Source organism: Pleurodeles waltl, chromosome 12, assembly GCF_031143425.1.
Source record: "Pleurodeles waltl isolate 20211129_DDA chromosome 12, aPleWal1.hap1.20221129, whole genome shotgun sequence".
Classification (NCBI taxonomy): Eukaryota; Metazoa; Chordata; class Amphibia; order Caudata; family Salamandridae; genus Pleurodeles; species Pleurodeles waltl.
Window position 1 is genome coordinate 123,894,804 of NC_090451.1, and position 16,420 is coordinate 123,911,223.

General features: G+C 48.5%; 1 non-coding gene across 1 annotated transcript; it reads right to left on the minus strand.

The window, feature by feature from the left end:
- Window positions 1–14,265: 14,265 nt before the first annotated feature.
- On the minus strand, window positions 14,266–14,347 carry TRNAL-UAG (transfer RNA leucine (anticodon UAG)). Its single transcript has one exon. It is a non-coding gene; the product is annotated as a tRNA-Leu (tRNA).
- Window positions 14,348–16,420: the final 2,073 nt, after the last annotated feature.

The following is a 16,420-nucleotide window of genomic DNA, read 5'->3' on the forward strand; positions in this document are numbered from 1 at the left end:
GGGACCCTGCCCACCCTTGGCGTGGTCTCCCCCATACCTCCTTTGGACCCTGGTGCTCTCCCAGCGGTCCGCTTCCTGTGCAAGCTTCCTGGGGTCAGTCAGCTTGCTGTCAATGAGGTGCTGGCGCAGCTCTGGAAAACATAAACTGTACAAGTGCTCCCAAGCAATTAAATTGTAAAGCCCCTCATACGTGTTTACCTTACTGCCCTTCACCCAACCATCCAGTGACCTGCAACAAGAATCAACACATTCCAACCATGTTTGGGATTCCTTTCTCTTGTAGGATCTAAACTTCTCCTTGTACTGCTCAGGGGTGAGACCATACCTGGTAAGTAAGGCCTCCTTCATGGCAGGGTAGGTGAGACTCTGAGCATCCCCTAAGGCCGTCAGTGTGTCCCTCCCCTCTGCCTCAAAATGCTTCCACAGGGCTGCCCCCCAATGAGCTTCAGGGACCAGGTTCATGTGGAGAGCTGACTCATAACCCTTGAACCACAAGTAGATATCATCCTCCCTCTTATAATCCCTCACAAGGTCTTTTGGGATGTGTACCCTTCTCTCAGGCTGCACTGTAGAATTGCTGCCACCATCCCTACTGGACTGACTCCTCTGATCTATCTCTTTTAAACTGAGCTCATGAGCCATGTTTATCTTCCTTTCCTCAAGGTCCAGCTTTCTCTGTTCCACCTCACGGGCCAGCTTTCTCTGTTCCCCCTCTAGACTGAGCTTTTTCAGCTCCAACTGGTACTCCCTCTCTGCCTGTCTGTCCTGTAACTCTCCAGGTGTCAGACTCTTGGAGGACACACTGCTACCTGCCCTGGAGATTCTCCCCTGAGACATAGCAGGCCCACCCACTACATCAGTGTGAGTGACTTGCAACTCCTCTTCCCCCTCTGGCTCCTCATCTGTGTGCCCCTCAGCTGCTTTGGCTGTCACCCAGGCCCTCAGCGCCTTTTGCAGCTCATCCTTCTTGGATGAGCTCTTAATGGGACAGCCAACATTACTACAAAACTGCTTCAACTGAGCCACTTTGTAGCTCTCCAATTTCTCCAAGTCAAAAGCAGCTTCAGCTAGGGCATCTCCAGACTGAGACATGATGAGAGGTTAAAAAAAAAATATGCACAGTTCCAAAAACAGAAAAGCAAGTTCTCAAATGAAGTTTCAGCAAAGTCAATCACGGGATCAGCGAAAAAAAAAGAAACTGAATGCAGAGAAAAACAGTCCAAGTAAAAAACAAAAATCACAAGACTAGTAGTATGTGGTCACGTAGTGGTCTGAGATCAAAACAGTAGTGTACACTTAATTACTGTATGTCAAGTACAAATACAAGTCCAAATCCCGACCGCTGGTCACCAATGTTAGAAATGGGGTCTTTGGTTGACAGTCAGGTTACCCCCTGTTCAAGCAAGGACCCTCACTCTAGTTAGGATAAAAGAGAATCACCCTCAGCTAACCCCTGCTTACCCCCTTGGTAGCTTGGCAGAGCAGTAGGCTTAACCTCAGAGTGCTGGGCGTAAAGTATTTGTACCAACACACACAGTAACTTAATGAAAACACTACAAAATGACACAACACCAGTTTAGAAAAATAGGAAATATTTATCTAGACAAAACAAGACCAAAACGACAAAAAATCCAACATACACAAGTCAAGTTATGATTTTTTAAAGGTTTAAAATAAAAAGAGTCTTTAGGTAGTTGTAACAACACACTAGCGCTGCTAGCGTGTAAATGTACCTGGTTTGCGTCAAAAATAACCCCGCACGGGCGGTGTGCGTCGAAAGTAACCCTGCACGGCTGTGTGCGTCGAAAACAACTCGGCACGGCGGTGCGCGTTGAAAAAGCCAGCCACACGACGATCCGAAAGTCCCGCGGCGCAGGGTGCGATCTCTCAGCCTCCGTCAGCGATGCTGCGCGTCGTTTCTCCTGCTCCGGGCGTCGGTTTTTCGGTCGCGTTTCCTGCGGCGTCGTTTCTCAGCTGCGGAACCGGCGTCGCGTCGTTTTCTCAGCCGCGATCGGATTCGCGTCGATCTTTTCTCCGCACGGTGCTCGGTGCGTGTATTTTTGTCCTTAGGCTGCCAGCCTCTCCTTTCAGGGTCCCAGGAACTGGAAGGGCACCACAGAGCAGAGTAGGGGTCTCTCCAGAGACTCCAGGTGCTGGCAGGAAGAAGTCTTTGCTATCCCTGAGACTTCAACAACAGGAGGCAAGCTCTACATCAAGCCCTTGGAGATTTCTTCTTCAAGATGGAAGGCACACAAAGTCCAGTCTTTGCCCTCTTACTCTGGCAGAAGCAGCACTGCAGGAAAGCTCCACAAAGCACAGTCACAGGCAGGGCAGCACTTGTTCCTCAGCGATCAGCTCTTCTCCAGGCAGAGGTTCCCCTTGATTCCAGAAGTGTTTTTAAAGTTTGTAAGTTTGGGTGCCCTTCTTATACCCATTTTAGTCTTTGAAGTCACCTTTCTTCAAAGGGGACTCACACCTTCTTGTGAAATCCTGCCTTGCCCAGGCAAGGCCTCAGACACACACCAGGGGGCTGGAGACAGCATTGTCAGAGGCAGGCACAGTCCTTTCAGATGAGAGTGACCACTCCACCCCTCCCTCCTAGCAGAGATGGCTAATCAGGAAATGCAGATCACACCCCAGCTCCCTTTGTGTCACTGTCTGGTGTGAGGTGAAAAACAACCCAACTGTCAAACTGACCCAGACAGGGAATCCACAAACAGGGCAGAGTCACAGAATGGTTTAAGCAAGAAAATGCTCACTTTCTAAAAGTGGCATTTTCAAACGCACAATCTCAAAATCAACTTTACTAAAAGATGCATTTTTAAATTGTGAGTTCAGGGATCCCAAACTCCACCTGTCCATCTATTCTCTAGGGGAATCTACACTTTAATCATATTTAAAGGTAGCCCCCATATTGTCCTATGAGAGAGAGACAGACCTTGCAACAGTGAAAACTAAATTGGCAGTATTTCACTGTCAGGACATATAAACCACATTACTATATGTCCTACCTTATCCATACACTGCACCCTGCCCTTGGGGCCTAGGGCCTACCTTAGGGGTGCCTTACATGTAAGGAAAGGGAAGGTTTAGGCCTGGCAAGTGGGTACACTTGCCAAGTCGAATTTACAGTGTAAAAATACACATACAGACACTGCAGGGGCAGGTCTGAGACATGATTACAGAGCTACTTATGTGGGTGGCACAACCAGTGCTGCAGGCCCACTAGTAGCATTTGATTTACAGGCCCTGGCACCTCTAGTGCACATTACTAGGGACTTACTAGTAATTCAAATATGCCAATCATGGATGAACCACTTACATACAATTTAAACAGGAGCACTTGCACTTTAGCACTGGTTAGCAGTGGTAAAGTGCCCAGAGTAACAAAAACAGCAAAATCAGAGTCCAGCACACATCAACAACCTGGGGAACAGAGGCAAAAAGTTAAGGGAGACCACGCCAAGGATGAAAAGTCTAACAAACAGTGTTTCTTTATTATGTGTAAATTCTGAAATTATGCTTTGACACATAATCCTGCGGTACACTTCAATCCACCCCACTCCAATCTGCCCCACTACAATCCACCCCCATCCAGACCACTTCACCCACACTAATCCACCTCACTCCAGTCCAAATCACTCACCCGAATCCAATCCACTCTAACTCATCCCACTCCAACCCTCTCCAGCCACCCCTATCAAATCTGTCTCACTCCAATTTGCCCCACTCTAATAAAAAACAATCTGCACCACTCCAAAACAATCTGTCCTACTCCGATCCAAAACAATCTGACCCACTCCAATCTGCCCGACTCCACTTCAAAACAATCTCCCCTACTCCAATTCAAAACAATCTACCCCACTGCAATCTTCTGCACTCCAATCCAAAACAAACTACCACACTGCAATGTAAAAAAATCTGCCATACTGCAATCGAAAACAATCTGTCACACCCCAGGCAGTGGTGGCTGGTGCACTTTGAAAGGAGGGGGTGGGAGGGAACAATAGTTCATCTGAAGCTAAGTGAAGAAATTGGAATAAAATAGTGCATTTTAACCCCTTCGCTGCCAGGCCTTTTCCCCCTCAGGTGCCAGGCATTTTTGTTGGCTATTTGGGGCAGGACGCGCTTAGGCCATCATACATTTTTGTCCACATAAGCTACCCACGCCAAATTTGTGTCCTTTTTTTTGCAACATCCTAGGGATTCTAGAGGTACCCAGACTTTGTGGGTTCCCCTGAAGGAGACCAAGAAATTAGCCAAAATACAGTAAAAATTTATTTTTTTAAAAATAAATAGAAAAAAGGGCTGGAGAAGAAGGCTTGTGGTTTTTGTCCCTGAAATTGGCATCCACAAAGGGTTTGCAGTGCTAAAATCACCAGCTTCCCAGCTTTCAGGGACAGGCAGACTTGAATCAGAAAACCCAATTTTTCAACTCAATTTTGGCATTTTACTGGGACATACCCCATTTTTACGATTTTGTGTGCTTTTAGCCTCCTTCCAGTCAGTGACAGAAATGGGTGTGAAACCAATGCTGGATCCCAGTAACCTAAACATTTGTGAAAAGAAGACAACATTCTGAATTCAGCAATGGGTAACTTGTGTAGATCTTACAAGGGTTTCCTACAGAAAATAACAACTGAACTAAAAAAAAATATTGAAATTGAGGTGAAAAAAACAGCCATTTTTCTCTACGTTTTACTCTGTAACTTTTTTCTGCAATGTCAGAATTTTGAAAGCAATATACCGTTACGTCTGCTGGACTCTTCTGGTTGCGGGGATATATTGGGCTTGTAGGTTCATCAAGAACCCTAGGTATCCAGAGAAAATAAATGAGCTGCACCTTGCAGTGGGTTTTCTTTCTATACCGGGTATACAGCAATTAATTTGCCGAAGTATAAAGAGTGAAAAATAGGTATCAAGAAAACCTTTCTATTTCCAAAATGGGCACAAGATAAGGTGTTGAGGAGCAGTGGTTATTTGCACATCTCTGAATTCTGGGGTGCCCACACTAGCATGCGAATTAAAGGGCATTTCTCATGTAGACGTCTTTTTTACACACTGTCTTATATTTGGAAGGAAAAAATGTAGATAAAGACAAGGGGCAGTAACACTTGTTTTGCTATTCTATGTTTCCTCAAGTCTCCCGATAAAAATGGTACCGCACTTGTGTGGGTAGGCCTAGCGCCCGCGACAGGAAGTGCCCCAAAACACAACGTGGACACATACAATTTTCCCAAGGAAAACCAAAACCTAGGTAAAAGACATTGTCATTTGCAACGCCAATAGCTCTAACTCTCCCAAATGTGAGACCTTTCGCATTGCAAATGCTTGTTTTTTTGTGCAGACAAGTATTCGTGGAGCCTGCTTTGGTTCTTAAGACCTCAGACCTAAAGCAAAGCTTAGACAGAAACATAGCAATGTGCCTGTTAGAAATGGGGTTTTTGGTTGGCAGATAGGTTGCCCTCTGTCCAAGCAAGAACCCTCACTCTAGTCAGGGTAAGTCACACAATCCAAAATCAGCCTGTGCTCACCCTCCGGTAGCTTGGCACGAGCAGTCAGGCTTAACTTAGAAGGCAATGTGTAAAGCATTTGTGCAATAAATCATACAACACCATAGTATAACACCACAAAAATACACCACACAGTGTTTAGAAAAATATAGAATATTTATCTGGATAATTGTAGGTCAAAACGATCAAAGTTGCAATACGAATTTGTAAAGATATCACTGAAAAGTGATATTAAGAGTCTTTAAGTCTTTAGAAAGCAATAAAGTGTCTTTCAAGCACAGAGTACCTGGTTTCTGGTGGGAAATCTCCTCAGAGGGCCACAGGAGAAGAGATGCGTGGAAAAAGGGGTGTGTGCGTCGTTTTCCGCTCAGCACACACAGACTTGCGTCGTTCTTTTCCACGCGGGGAAGTCGGGCGTCGTTTTCCGGCGTGCAGACAGTCTCTTTTTGTGGATCGCGGGGATTACCAGATGTCCCGGGTCTATGCGTGGGTTCTCCTGCTTATTTTCCGGCTGCGCGTCGTTCTGCGGGGCTGCGCGTCGAAGTTTCGATCTCACGGTAGGCGTCGCGTCGATTTCTCCTTGGAAGTCGGGCGTCGTTTTCCTTGCGAGGCCGTGCGTCGAAATTTTGGTCTCACGGCAGGCGTCGCGTCGATTTCTCCTTGGAAGTCGGGCGGCGTTGTCCTTGCGAGGCCGTGCGTCAAAGTTTCGCACTCACGGTAGGCGTCGCGTCGATTTCTCCTTGGAAGTCGGGCGGCTTTGTCCTTGCGAGGTTGTGCGTCGAAGTCTCGATCGTCCCGAGGGCGTCGCGTTGATCAGCGTTGGTGTGCGGCGTTTTTCTCGCCGCGAAACAAGCTGTGCGTCGAAATTTTCGGCGCACGGAGCGTCCACGTGAAAGGCAGAAGTCTTTTTGGTCCTGAGACTTCAAGGAACAGGAGGCAAGCTCTATCCAAGCCCTTGGAGAGCACTTTCACAGCCAGACAAGAGTTCAGCAAGGCAGCAGGGCAACAGCAAGACAGCAGTCCTTTGGAGAAAGGAGACAGGTGAGTCCTTTGAGCAGCCAGGCAGTTCTTCTTGGCAGGATGTAGTTTCTGGTTCAGGTTTCTTCTCCAGCAAGTGTCTGATGAGGTAGGGCAGAGCCCTGTTTTATACTAAGTTGTGCCTTTGAAGTGGGGGTGATTTCAAAGAGTCTCTAAGAAATGCACCAAGTTCCCTTTCAGCTCAATCCTGTCTGCCAGAGTCCCAGTAGGGGGTGTGGCAGTCCTTTGTGTGAGGGCAGGCCCTCCACCCTCCCAGCCCAGGAAGACCCATTCAAAATGCAGATGTATGCAAGTGAGGCTGAGTACCCTGTGTTTGGGGTGTGTCTGAGTGAATGCACAAGGAGCTGTCAACTAAACCTAGCCAGACGTGGATTGAAGGGCACAACAAGTTTTTAGTGCAAAGAAATGCTCACTTTCTAAAAGTGGCATTTCTAGAATAGTAATATTAAATCCGACTTCACCAGTCAGCAGGATTTTATATTACCATTCTGGCCATACTAAATATGACCTTCCTGCTCCTTTTAGATCAGCAGCTGCCACTTCAACAGTGTATGAGGGCAGCCCCAATGTTAGCCTATGAAGGGAGCAGGCCTCACAGTAGTGTAAAAACGAATTTAGGAGTTTTACACTACCAGGACATATAACTACACAGGTACATGTCCTGCCTTTTACCTACACAGCACCCTGCTCTAGGGGTTACCTAGGGCACACATTAGGGATGACTTATATGTAGAAAAAGGGGAGTTCTAGGCTTGGCAAGTACTTTTAAATGCCAAGTCGAAGTGGCAGTGAAACTGCACACACAGGCCTTGCAATGGCAGGCCTGAGACAAGGTTAAGGGGCTACTGAGGTGGGTGGCACAACCAGTGCTGCAGGCCCACTAGTAGCATTTAATCTACATGCCCTAGGCACATGTAGTGCACTCTAATAGGGACTTACAGGTAAATTAAATAGTCAATCATGGATAAACCAATCAATAGTACAATTTACACAGAGAGCATATGCACTTTAGCACTGGTTAGCAGTGGTAAAGTGCTCAGAGGTCAAAAGCCAACAACAACAGGTCAGAAAAAATAGGAGGAAGGAGGCAAAAAGTTTGGGGATGTCCCTGTCAAAAAGCCAGGTCCAACATGACCCCCCACCAGCCTAAAGCCAGGGGAGAACAATCACTATCCTGATGTACTTCCCTGTTTGAGGCGACAGAACAAGGACCCAGGCCCACAACAGCAGGGGCATGCTCCAGTTCTTCGCCTTCCTGACTCCAATTGGATCCCTCTGTCCATACTCTCCGGGCCCACTAAGCCCATCCATGGGGAACCTTTCTCCTTTCCTGCGGATCCCATCTGTGCAGCACCTAACCTTACATTGCTCACAGATGTATCCCAGGAGCAGGATAGTACCACCAGGACCAACACAGTGGTGTTGCCCATTCTATCCCCGGGGTGGGACACTTGTCCCCTCCCCAGGGATAACTCTGTCCACCCGGACAGCAAGCCACAGTGATTACTGACAGCTGCCAGGGATGAGAGCCAGGCCCCAGGCCTCTCAAAGCTCTCCAACCACTGTGGCTGTGGAGAGTGGGGGGCGGTAGCCCCAGGTGCTGGGCACCCTTTAACCACTCTCCCTTCCACCAGGTCAGGGATGACAGCCTGAACCTGGTCCTCCCCTCTGGGGCTTTGTACCCTCCCTCCTGGAGCGGTACCCCCAGAGTCCAACATGGCCAGGGGGCTTACAGAAGTCGCCCTGTACCATTCCTCCACCAGTGCAGGGCTGTTAACCTGCCACTGGCCCTCCAACCTGGGGTCTGTACCTTCAGGTTGGACTAGGGCCCGGGGTGAGGCTTCCCTCCCCCTGCCCTCCCTTCTGGGGTCCAGCACCCTCCAACTAGGAGTGGCCTCCTCAGAAGACAACATGGTAGGGGCACTGTTATCAGTAGCCCCTCCCTCCAGGTCCGGGGGGACACCCTGAACCTGGTCTTCCAGCCCAGGGTCTGTACCCTCAGACTGGATCACCGCCTGGCAAACCAGGACTTCCTGGGAGGCACACCTACCCCCCACCAGGTCAGAGTTTAACCTCTGCACCTGCCCATTCAACTCAGAGTCACCACCCTGAAGTTGAACAATTGCCTGGCACGCCAGGACTTCCTGGAGGGCACACTGACCCTCCACCAGGTCAGAGCTTAACCTCTGCACCTGACCATTCAACTCAGAGTCACCACCCTGAAGTTGAACAATTGCCTGGCGCACCAGGACTTTCTGGGAGGCACACCTACCTCCCACCAGGTCAGAGTTTAACCTCTGCGCCTGGTTCCCCAACCCAGGGTCACCACCCTGAGGTTGGGCAATTGCCTGGCACGCCAGGACTTTCTGGGGGGCACACCTACCCCTCACCAGGTCAGAGTTTAACCTCTGAACCTGGTCATCCAACCCAGGGTCAACACCCTGAGGTTGGACAATTGCCTGGCACAGCAGGGCTTCTGGGGAGGCCCACCTACCTCCCACCAGGTCAGAGTTTAACCTCTGAACCTGGGTATCCAACTCAGAGTCAGCACTCTGAGGTTGAACAATTGCCTGGCACGCCAGGACTTTCTGGAGGGCACACTGACCCTCCACCAGGTCAGAGTTTAACCTCTGAACTGGGCCATTCAACTCAGAGTTACCACCCTGAAGTAGAACAATCGCCTGGCACGCCAGGACTTCCTGGAGGGCACACTGACCCTCCACCAGGTCAGAGTTTAACCTCTGAACCTGGTTCTCCAACCTAGGGTCACCATCCTGAGGTTGGACAACTGCCTGGTACACCAGGGCTTTCTGGGGGGCACACCTACCCCCCACCAGGTCAGAGGTTAACCTCTGAACCTGGATATCCAACCCAGAGTCACCACCCTGAGGTTGAACCATTGCCTGGCAGGCCAGGACTTTCAGGGAGGCACACCTACCTCCCACCAGGTCAGAGTTTAACCTCTGAGCCTGGTTCTCCAACCCAGGGTCACCACCCTGAGGTTGAACCATTGCCTGGTATACCAGGACTTTCTGGGGGGCACACCTACCCCCCACCCGGTCAGAGTTTGACCCCTGAACCGGGTTAGCCAACCCAGAGTCACCACCCTGAGTTTGGGCAATTGCCTGGCATTCCAGGACTTTCTGGGGGGCACATCTACCCCCCACCAGGTCAAGGTTTAACCTCTGAACCCGGTTATCCAACCCAGAGTCACCACCCTGAGGTTGAATCTTTGCCTGGCATGCCAGGACTTCCGGGGGGGCACTCTCACCCCCCACAAGGGACACGCCGTCCCCAAGGGCCACACAAGAGTCTGGTTGGCGCAGGTCTCCCGACCTCTGCCCATCCGGCAGAGTCTGGGTTTCCCCCAAACCAGAAACGGTCTCACCTGGGTCATTCCTGGGGGGCTCTGCTCTCAGAGCTGACCCCTGACTTTCAAGATCCTCCACTGGGGTCTGCCACCCCCTCTCAACCCTATGTCTGGACTTCTGCACCCCCCCACTAGGAGTGGTACTGCCAGACACCAGAACTGTTGGGATGCTGTCTACAGTCATCCCCCCAAGTTCTTCTGACACTGCGGGGCTTCCCTCAAAAGGTGGCCCTACGGTACAGGTTAGGCTCTGAGACCTACCTGGGACACTACAATCCTCTCCCACCTCACTTGGTCGGGAATCACCTAGACCACTCCCTTCAGGAGCACCCCCAAATGCCTCTTCAGACTCTCTGGTACTCACCCAAAAGTCTGCCTCCACTGTAAGTTCCCTGGGGTCAGAGAACTCACACTCCACCTGGTGTTGGCGTAGCTCTGGAAAATAAGGACCAGACATATGCTCTCCAGCAATTACATCACTCTGCCCTTCACATGTATTAACCACAGTACCCTTCACCCAACCACCTAGTAACTCAGCCTTGGAAAAGCACTCTACATCACCCTCTTGAGACTGGTGAGACAGTTTCTGTCTGTCCCTGACACTCAACCCAAACTCTTCTGGGATGTCTCTACACTCTATATCCAGGACGTCCACCAGGGGGGAACCCTTTTCTCTGTCACTCTCTGCTAGAGTCAGTAAAGTGTCCCTCCCCCCAGTAGGAATATGACTCCCTGTGCCAGTTCCCCAATCCTTCTCAGGGACCCTGTGCATAACGGGAACTACCTCATACCCTTGAACCGCCTGGGGTGTGTCAACTCTCTTCTTCAAGTTGGGTACCACATCTCTGGGCTTGTGCCCTTCTTCAGCAGTACTAGATGCAAGATTTTTGCTGCCACCATCTGAACTGGACTCAGCCCTTCCGGCCTCCAGTTTCAGCTCTTTACAGCTCAGCTCTTGAGCTGCAATCTTTTCTTCTTCCAGGGCTAAGAGACTTGCTGCCTCAGCCCTTTCAAGCTGCTCATCTAGCTCTTCAAAACACCGCTCTAGAGCCATGAGCCATTCTTTTTTCACTGGGTCTCTTTCCTCATCTGAGTCGTCCTCCTCCTCCTCTGAGGGGTACTTAGTCATTTGGTTTCTTGTTGCCTCTCTCTCTGCCCATCTGTCTTCCTCCCAGACTATGTAGGCATGTAGCATCTCTGCTTTAGTAGATCTCTTTGCTACAGGAAGGCCACATTCTCTGCAAAGCTTCCTTAGGTCAGCCTTAGTGAGGTGGTCAGTAGGCAAAAAGAAGTAGGTAAGCGATCCCATTCTGATAGGATCTTACCAGCAAAAACCAAAATCCAAAGTCCAAAATATCAATAGTATATCCAGGAGGACATCAGAGACCAAAAGTCAAAAAAAGATAAAAAAATCAAGTTGACCTTCAACTGTGGGTAGGTAGTGAAATACTTAGATACTGTATGTCACTGCACAAATACAAGTCCTATCCTCACCGCTGATCACCAATGTTAGAAATGGGGTTTTTGGTTGGCAGATAGGTTGCCCTCTGTCCAAGCAAGAACCCTCACTCTAGTCAGGGTAAGTCACACACAATCCAAAATCAGCCTGTGCTCACCCTCCGGTAGCTTGGCACGAGCAGTCAGGCTTAACTTAGAAGGCAATGTGTAAAGCATTTGTGCAATAAATCATACAACACCATAGTATAACACCACAAAAATACACCACACAGTGTTTAGAAAAATATAGAATATTTATCTGGATAATTGTAGGTCAAAACGATCAAAGTTGCAATACGAATTTGTAAAGATATCACTGAAAAGTGATATTAAGAGTCTTTAAGTCTTTAGAAAGCAATAAAGTGTCTTTCAAGCACAGAGTACCTGGTTTCTGGTGGGAAATCTCCTCAGAGGGCCACAGGAGAAGAGATGCGTGGAAAAAGGGGTGTGTGCGTCGTTTTCCGCTCAGCACACACAGACTTGCGTCGTTCTTTTCCACGCGGGGAAGTCGGGCGTCGTTTTCCGGCGCGCAGACAGTCTCTTTTTGTGGATCGCGGGGATTACCAGATGTCCCGGGTCTGTGCGTGGGTTCTCCTGCTTATTTTCCGGCTGCGCGTCGTTCTGCGGGGCTGCGCGTCGAAGTTTCGATCTCACGGTAGGCGTCGCGTCGATTTCTCCTTGGAAGTCGGGCGTCGTTTTCCTTGCGAGGCCGTGCGTCGAAATTTTGGTCTCACGGCAGGCGTCGCGTCGATTTCTCCTTGGAAGTCGGGCGGCGTTGTCCTTGCGAGGCCGTGCGTCAAAGTTTCGCACTCACGGTAGGCGTCGCGTCGATTTCTCCTTGGAAGTCGGGCGGCTTTGTCCTTGCGAGGTTGTGCGTCGAAATCTCGATCGTCCCGAGGGCGTCGCGTTGATCAGCGTCGGTGTGCGGCGTTTTTCTCGCCGCGAAACAAGCTGTGCGTCGAAATTTTCGGCGCACGGAGCGTCCACGTGAAAGGCAGAAGTCTTTTTGGTCCTGAGACTTCAAGGAACAGGAGGCAAGCTCTATCCAAGCCCTTGGAGAGCACTTTCACAGCCAGACAAGAGTTCAGCAAGGCAGCAGGGCAACAGCAAGACAGCAGTCCTTTGGAGAAAGCAGACAGGTGAGTCCTTTGAGCAGCCAGGCAGTTCTTCTTGGCAGGATGTAGTTTCTGGTTCAGGTTTCTTCTCCAGCAAGTGTCTGATGAGGTAGGGCAGAGGCCCTGTTTTATACTAAGTTGTGCCTTTGAAGTGGGGGTGATTTCAAAGAGTCTCTAAGAAATGCACCAAGTTCCCTTTCAGCTCAATCCTGTCTGCCAGAGTCCCAGTAGGGGGTGTGGCAGTCCTTTGTGTGAGGGCAGGCCCTCCACCCTCCCAGCCCAGGAAGACCCATTCAAAATGCAGATGTATGCAAGTGAGGCTGAGTACCCTGTGTTTGGGGTGTGTCTGAGTGAATGCACAAGGAGCTGTCAACTAAACCTAGCCAGACGTGGATTGAAGGGCACAACAAGTTTTTAGTGCAAAGAAATGCTCACTTTCTAAAAGTGGCATTTCTAGAATAGTAATATTAAATCCGACTTCACCAGTCAGCAGGATTTTATATTACCATTCTGGCCATACTAAATATGACCTTCCTGCTCCTTTTAGATCAGCAGCTGCCACTTCAACAGTGTATGAGGGCAGCCCCAATGTTAGCCTATGAAGGGAGCAGGCCTCACAGTAGTGTAAAAACGAATTTAGGAGTTTTACACTACCAGGACATATAACTACACAGGTACATGTCCTGCCTTTTACCTACACAGCACCCTGCTCTAGGGGTTACCTAGGGCACACATTAGGGATGACTTATATGTAGAAAAAGGGGAGTTCTAGGCTTGGCAAGTACTTTTAAATGCCAAGTCGAAGTGGCAGTGAAACTGCACACACAGGCCTTGCAATGGCAGGCCTGAGACAAGGTTAAGGGGCTACTGAGGTGGGTGGCACAACCAGTGCTGCAGGCCCACTAGTAGCATTTAATCTACATGCCCTAGGCACATGTAGTGCACTCTAATAGGGACTTACAGGTAAATTAAATAGTCAATCATGGATAAACCAATCAATAGTACAATTTACACAGAGAGCATATGCACTTTAGCACTGGTTAGCAGTGGTAAAGTGCTCAGAGGTCAAAAGCCAACAACAACAGGTCAGAAAAAATAGGAGGAAGGAGGCAAAAAGTTTGGGGATGTCCCTGTCAAAAAGCCAGGTCCAACAGTGCCCTTTGCACACAGTTAGAGATACAACTACATGGAGTTATATATAGGTGTGCACGGCCATTGTGCACAATTCTGTTGTGATACAAAGTTTCGGTATGGGTTATTGAGAGCTCGTAGTTATGGCCGAGTGGCTAAGGAGATGAGCTTGAAATTCATTGGGGGTTCCTTGCGCAGGTTCGAATCCTGCCGAGTACGTCACTTGTTTATTTTAAACCTGATATTTAAAATAACTGTGAAGAACACATTTACCAACTTTATTTGGGAAGATAGATAATTTGCTTTAAATCTTTATTTAACAGAGGTTCGATTTTATTTTGCAGAGAGAAGAGCGGGGTGACCGCGTGGGGAGAACAAATTATTTGTTAAACCTTCCATTTGAAGGTGATCTAAGCAGAATGAAGGAAAACAACAGCAGCGCCCATCAGCCGATTTCTTGGGAGTCCACGGTTTAGGAGTTTACTTAGAAGGAGACTGTAAAAGAGTTTTAAAATTAGGGACCTATTGGTAGAGTCACTGTGCATGCAAATTGAAGGGGCAGGAGGGAGATGCGTCATTAAGATCTGTTAAAATCCATCTCTGGCAGCGGTGGGATTCGAACCCACGCCTCCAAAGAGACTGGAGCCTAAATCCAGCGCCTTAGACCGCTCGGCCACGCTACCTTCAGCTTGCTGTGTGTCTGTGCACTTCATGAGCACCGAAACCCTGCGTCTTGGCACTCAGTGTGGAAAGTCGAGTCGATAAACCGTTTAAAGGACATGATTACAATGTCGGGAGGGTGATGTGGTAATTGAAGGTTATCTCTCTTACTCAGTCACTGCACAAGTCTTCTCCCACCTGCTCGGACCTAGTGCAATCACCTTAAAAGACAACACTCTCCGAGCAATGACTTCCAACCAAGATATAAGCACCTGCTCTACATAGGCAATGTGACTCCATCATTTTCTAATGAAACAAGTGTTCATACTGGTGGGCTCATTTCTTAGGGTGGGATCTAATGAATGAGCAGTTCATTCAAAAATAACCGAGGAGTTGCACGTATTCATGACATCAGCCCTATTGCCGCACCCAGTCTCCCCAACATACAATTTAGCTTTCCAGTGACGTCATGTCTTGTGTGGCCTATTCACATTCCGCTGTTAATATTTTTTAGCCAACAGAATTCCACACTTCCCGGTCTTTGAGCTCACATTGAAAAGGCACAAGTCCCAAAATGCAACCGGGTGCTGTTTAAAACTCCAGCACTGGTGGGCGGTGCCCCAGGTGACATGGGGCCCACCTGGATGCTCTGACTGCCTTTCACGTGACAGTCACAGACACACACAGGACAGAGGTTCAAAAGCTATTCTGAAAGAAGTAAGGACAACAGGCCCACGTGAAACTAAACTTTTTAAATAGATGATTTTTGTTTCTATTGACCGGGTTCTCACTCGTTCTGCGCGCCAAGTCAAATGTAAATGAGCCTCGCAATAAAAATGCACAGAGGATGGTCAAATTCACTTCACTCTGCGCTCGTTGATGCTGAGAGCATGGTTGTCAGCCCGCACGCTTGTTATTTTGATGAGGAATTACTTGATTGCTTTGTGATAATTTTCATTACTCCGAATTGGAAGCTCCCCTACCCCAGTAATAACGTTTGAGGTATTACCTCCCTACCACACCAACAAGGCCACCGTCTGACCAAGTCCTTTGCCTCTCTTCAGAACTACCATAAGGCCCTCCATGCACTAGGAACTTTTTGCTTGACGACCATCTAGGCGTCCTTGGAATATTGATATTTAGAAGTAACAATGTTTGTTTATTTTAACTAACTGACCTTTTTAGGGTCTCGCTTGATAGACTCTGTAGTATTCAGTAAAGGGCTTGGAGCCCGCATGTCTCTCACCATTTTTTTATTTATGTGGCACTCTTCTTTACAGTTTCCTAATTCATCAAGGCATGTCTTGCATAATTTCCGTTCCTCTCTGTAGAGCAGCGACCAAGCGTTGATTGATTCAGCTTAATCAGTGCCTGACCGCTGCTCCCCACCTGATCAAGGTACTATTTTTTCCTTTTACCTTCTAGTGCCCTGCAAACAGAAGGCTTGTGACTGGCAAAAACATGACCAGCAGGTCAACCAAAACTGTTAAGTTTTAAATTTAAATCGAACTTTCTTTTATTTTGCCAAATCGTCTTTTCCCACGTTCCACGCATGTTTTCTTTTGTTTTTGTTCGTGGGCGCTCTTCTCAAAAGATGACGATTAGCTTGTTTAAAATATTGCAAAACAACAGTGTTTCTTTATTATGTGTAAATTCTGAAATTATGCTTTGACACATAATCCTGCGGTACACTTCAATCCACCCCACTCCAATCTGCCCCACTACAATCCACCCCCATCCAGACCACTTCACCCACACTAATCCACCTCACTCCAGTCCAAATCACTCACCCGAATCCAATCCACTCTAACTCATCCCACTCCAACCCTCTCCAGCCACCCCTATCAAATCTGTCTCACTCCAATTTGCCCCACTCTAATAAAAAACAATCTGCACCACTCCAAAACAATCTGTCCTACTCCGATCCAAAACAATCTGACCCACTCCAATCTGCCCGACTCCACTTCAAAACAATCTCCCCTACTCCAATTCAAAACAATCTACCCCACTGCAATCTTCTGCACTCCAATCCAAAACAAACTACCACACTGCAATGTAAAAAAATCTGCCATACTGCAATCGAAAACAATCTGTCA